General features: G+C 32.2%; 1 protein-coding gene across 2 annotated transcripts in view; it reads left to right on the forward strand.

The window, feature by feature from the left end:
* LOC106464500 (tumor protein p53-inducible nuclear protein 1-like) overlaps positions 1–5,874 on the forward strand; it is a 21,387-nt gene that overhangs the window by 7,749 nt on the left and 7,764 nt on the right. The gene's annotated exons all lie outside the window — the stretch shown is intronic.

Genomic DNA, 5,874 nt, shown 5'->3' on the forward strand with positions numbered 1-5,874 from the left:
GTCTGGCAAACACTCGAGCCTTCAGGAACGTTCGAGATACTCATTATGTGTTACCAGTGTCACGTGACTTCCTCTGTCGTAACAATACCTTACTACTAATAGGCTTTTGCTTAGCTGTTTGAAGGTTTTAGTCACTTTTAGAATAAATGTTATCAGGGCTGCAAACATTATTCCAAATGAATATTCCTAGCTTTGGTAATAGACCTGCTTCTTCAACATAAATGGAATTGAAGAAAGGATCCTCATTACCTTTACAGAAACCTGACTGGTGTATGATCCTTTTCTTTAATTCATTCATCATAAAAAAACAAAACAACAACAACACTACAGTCATGTTTCTGTCGTATGTAGTAAGATTGCCTATAAATTCTCTAATATTATCCTTGACTCCTTCATTAGCTAACATAAACATAAAAAAGCTTTCCAAGTCAAATTGGACATTTTCAGCCAAGAGCCTTTCATAATCCTTCTTATCATTAACATTAACTTTCTTTACTTCTTATGAACATAATTGAAAATCAATTAGTTGTTCTAATTATTCCCAGTCTGTTAATCGACATTACAATTAAATTGACCATCAGGAAAATAAGCCACTAACAGAAATTGGGGTTTCTGATTATTACTATTTTCAATTATTCCAATTGTATGTTGTTACGTAATTAGCTATCTGTGCTCTGCTCATTGCTGGTATTGAAACTATATTAACATTATAAATGTTTTTTGTTTTTTTTACTTCAAGTTTGTTTAGCTTTGGCCCTTGGATCAGCATAGCCTTGAGATATGGGGAGAGGGATCGTGATTAGTATGTTTTGGATCCGATTCCCAACAGGATTGCTAGTCCTGTCTCTGTTATGGCAAAACTACAAAAGCTTTCTTCTATTGTCACTAATTTTGAAATGCTGACTAGAGGTAAAGCAACTAGAGATTGGCAGCACACACCTTTAACTCTTGGGCTATTTTTTTTTCTTGTATGGGAAAACAGTATGGTTTAATTGAGGAACACTGTACTAATACATTAATTGACTCATTTAATATGTTAGCCACTAATTGTTCAGCTTTACTCCTGATCTGTATTTCTAATATTTTATTGAAATCCTCTCATCACGCAAATTGCCATATTATTTCCCTAAAATCGCAGCTAAATCTTTCGTGGTGATTGCTTTCGAGGTGAGTTAGAACCAAACTCTCTTCATTGTATTTATAATCTGATGGAAACCATCCATAAATCTATCCAATCATAACTATTGTTTGTAAATTCACATTACATCTGACAGCTACTATTCAAGGACTTACAAAAAATAGTAACAAGTGACTCATATTCTACCCTTAACCTCCTTGAAAAGGCCTCAGTATAGAAGCTGAAACATTGTTTCCTTTTTATTCAGTAGGCAATTGCAGTCCCTTAAATTTTTCAAACCAATTTAATTTAAATTATAAAGGGGTGCTTGACATTAATTTATAACAGTTGTTTTTACTTTGACATACTATTATGAATTTCAGTTAACCTTTAGTTATTTTGTGAAGTGTAATATATTTTACCAAAACAAATGCACTTCTCATGAGAGATGTTTATATCCCACTGTTGGATGTGGCAAAAGCACCTCAAGAACTGCCTTCCCTAAATTCAAATGCACAGCAGGTATTTAGGCATATTTCATTAACTATTAAGGAAATGCCAGATTTTACCCCTCATCTTACACATATTTGAAGATGGAGCTCCAGTAAAAACTCTCCAGTTAATAGCATATTTGACCAAAACTACATTATTCCTTTTACTTTTGTTTGCTGCTTTGAGTAAGTGTGATGTTGTGCCACTTACTATGTTACAGTAACATATTTGTAATTATATCATTTGTCTCAATTCCTTAAAACTAGAAGTTATTTATTTTACATGCTAGTTACAATTATTCAAGATATTTTTAATTTGAAATTTATTGATCTAATCTGTCATACTAAAATATCTGTCTATAATAATAAAAGATCCTATCTGTGTATGTGACTGCCATAGCTCCAAGAAGAAAGAACCTAGAGATCTGAAACCTTTCACACATACTAAGGGGATTCTGAGGATGTGCATCTGAGTATTATTTTTTATATATTTTTTCTGTAACAGTAAAGAGCCTGAGTGTGTATGTAACCACCATAGCTCCCAGAGGAAAGAACCTAGAGACTGGAAACTGCATGCATCCTAAGGATATTTTGAAGGTGTTCACCTGGGTATTATTTTTTAGATTTGAGTCAAACAAATTTTGGCCAATTTTTTTGCCCTATAGCCCATAAACTCCATAATTCTGCTTTATGAAGGTCTATAGAAAAGTATCATATATTTTTCCAATTCTTGCTTACTGAATGAACAATATGTGAAGGTTTTCTGCCAAATGCAAAATTGGCCAAAAATTAACAAAATTCAATAGGGTATGGGGCCAAACATTTTTTTAGCTAGGCAAAGGTAACAAGGAGGGATAAAAAGGCATCAGGACCTCCCAGGACCCATGGAACAGATCCTCAGAAGTTTGGGAAATGACATCAATTTTCCTGGCATTCATGCACAATCTCTTGGAAAATAAAGACTATTTTACAAAATTTGAATATCTAATTTTGCATTCTTTTTTTAAATCCAGGAAATGGCATCAGCAATGGTGGGCTGGCACCCTTCATAGGGCCTATTAGGCCAAAAACTAGAAAATATATTTTAAATTATTTTCCATCTGTAGTAATGAAAAAAAGAAAATAAGAAAAAAATTAATGTAAAAGTTAAAACTATTATTATTGCTTTTAAAACCTTGAATTAAACTAAGTTTTGGAAAAGGCTGCAAACAAAACAATGAAAAAATATTGATGATTCTGCAATAAGAATTCAGACATAAGTAAAAATATTTACTTTAAAAAATAAGTATTTCATAATTTATAGGTTTGGGAAATGGCATGAAATAAAAGATAATATTGGCGCATGAAAAAATTCAAACATAAACATGGGGAAAAAAATACAAATTTGAGAATTATAAAAAGTTGAACAAAGTATGGGAAACTGTAACAAATACCTGAAGAAAAAAATATGAATAGGAGAATATTGGCAAATTTATAGACTGAAAAGAAAAAAAAACGAATCCGAGACTATTAAAACTGCTTACTTTAAAAAGAGTTGAATTAAGTTCGGGAAATTGCAACAGACAAATAGATTAAAGAATTGGCTCATTGGGGTAGCTATAGAAGTAATTAAGATAATGGAGACAATTGACAGGTACATTGAGGCTTTTATGAATCATGAAGGTCCTTAGAATCTCGCTCCCGAGCGTGGGTATTTTATGCTAGTTGCTAATTTTATATCAAAACAAGTTAGTTTCTGCAACGTACACTAATTTTGTAAATATGTTTTTATAGTAGGTCACTATAGCTTAAGGTTTAGTGTTTTTTGTTACATAAAAGTAGTTCAACTATGATGAAAACTGTTATGCAAGGTTGATTATTACATAATAAATAAACTTAGTATTCCGAAAATTGTTTAATTTCGAAGTCAAAGTTCAAGGGAAGCCCAGTTCAATATAAACTTTGATCAACGTGTTATTGGGTTATACTAATTTCGGAGAATTCCACTCCTCATCAGTAATCCTTAACACAAGTTAACCAAAGAGAGATAAGCTGGACTTATATCATAGTGAAAAGTATCAGTATGTTTGTTTATTAACATGTTTGTGACTTAAGTTATGCCGCATTGAGCTGTCTGTAGCGTTTGTAGAGCATAAAAACCACACTGATGGTTGTATTGATTACCTCAGAGCGCGAGTTACCACAGTTTAAAAATAACTTCTAAGAATTTCTTTACAAAAGTATCATACTAGACTTGCTTGACAATAGAGGTCGTCCTATACATGGGATCTTGTACATCAGCAAAGACGGTAGTGGTGAAGGGTGTTGGAGGATATGGCAACCCTCCTTCGTCACTCTCGCGAGACTGATTAATTAACGGCAACGTGAGTAGAAAATAAACAAAACATATACGAACATAAGCGTATGTAACTGGGGAAAGAGGCGAAGAAGGGCAGAAGTAGGCTAAGACTATGGGTGTGATTTTGACAAGTATTCCAACAAATCACACCTTTTCAGGGCGGGCTAGGATCTTTCGATCTAATGTTACACAAATTTGATGCGGGGGGGGGGGGTGACTGAAGAAAAACCGCTTTCAACTAGCCCATTCTTGACGGTCATAGGTGAAAGGCCATGCCATCTCGTTTGTTGCCTTGCATTCAAAATTTTATTGAACTACCATTTGTGAATTTATATCAATAAGTTTGGTATCAAACTGTAGATTATAATTCAAGTTTTAGAATTATACGTTACTCAATTTCTTAATTTAAAAGTAAATATAAAAATACACTAATAAACATCGATTTCTGTGTGTCAAGTGGTATGCTTAATGCAGCACTGGTTCAAATTAAATGTATTTGAAGCCAAAATATTAAGTCTAGTTTCGTACGAATTAGAAACCCAAATTACAAATATTGAGAAGCTAGGATATAAAATAAAAAGGTCTCATCTTTTTTATTTGCTAAGATATTGCTCATGTAATAAATCAAACACAGTGACAATTTCCAATTTTGAAAACGCTCCCTTATATATACTTCTATATATGACTTGAATAACCAATCGGAAGCTAAAAATGTCCCTCTAGTGGTTTTTCTCATCTTTTCTAACGTGGTTAGCGCTGTTTCTTTTTTTGAACCAAGATTTCAATGAAGCTGGTTGTGTCTTTTGTCTGCTCGAAATTTTATATTTTTTAAGAGTGAAATATATCTTGGTTACTAAGCTTGATAAATTATAGTTGTATTATATAATATTGATGTAGTAGTTTATGAATTTTTAATTATTCAAATGTATATATGAAACTTAAAAAAATATTTCATATCCTCCACATGCAAAATTTTTAAAGGCTTAGTAACTTGCAGCAACCGAGTACAAAGGTCGTAACTAGAAGAGATAATTGTTTGCTTTGCTTCTTTATTTACTGTTCTATGTTTTAGGAAAATATGTTTAAGAACTTATTTCAAAATAGCAATAATCTATGTGAAATTTGAAAACTTTCTGATGCATAAAAGTATTTTAATCTGAAAGTGAAAATTACTTTGCATGATAGACAGGCAAGATGTGAAAAGAAAAAAATAAAGGCATGAGAGATGAGAAACATTGTCTTACAAACCTTACGACTTAATAAAAAAATTATATATTTTGCATATAAAAGCATTGTAATGTTTACTATTAATCTGCCAAATTTAAAAGTTTAGCATGAAAACTATAAGCATAACAAGCTGAAGCAAAAAATGGTTATGAGGTCGTCACAATTACCGACCCCGTATTGAAAGAGCTAGTCGGAACCGAACGAAAGCCTCCCACCCCCGACTAGTTTCCAATATGTGAATCGAAAGGAATAAAATAGTGATTAGAACATGATAATATTACATATGATCAAAAGAAAAGGTATATGAGTATTATGTGTTAATGTGTAAGCCTGTATTAAAAGCTGTTTTCCATGTAATGGATCATTTCATAATTATTGACATCTTGTTTAGATTGTCCGCGTTTAACTTTGCGCGAAATCGAACAAAACAAAGTAAATTTTTGCCAACAAATCTTCAATTTTTGAGGTATAAAATATTTTATATTTAGAACCACACTGTCTTATATTAATGTCTGCTAACAATGTCGCAATATTTATTTTACACGATAGCTTTTAATCTATTACACCAGAGTTGAATGTCATCTGGCGTAGTGATTTCCGAGTTGTTGTGTAAACATAAGATATAGTTACTTTCGTGTAAGTTTTCTTCATCAAGTACCGTATTTTTCGGTGTATAAGACGCACTTTTTTTACCCCAAAAT

The sequence above is a fragment of the Limulus polyphemus genome, unplaced genomic scaffold (genome assembly GCF_000517525.1).
Source record: "Limulus polyphemus unplaced genomic scaffold, Limulus_polyphemus-2.1.2 Scaffold60, whole genome shotgun sequence".
NCBI classification, from domain to species: domain Eukaryota; kingdom Metazoa; phylum Arthropoda; class Merostomata; order Xiphosura; family Limulidae; genus Limulus; species Limulus polyphemus.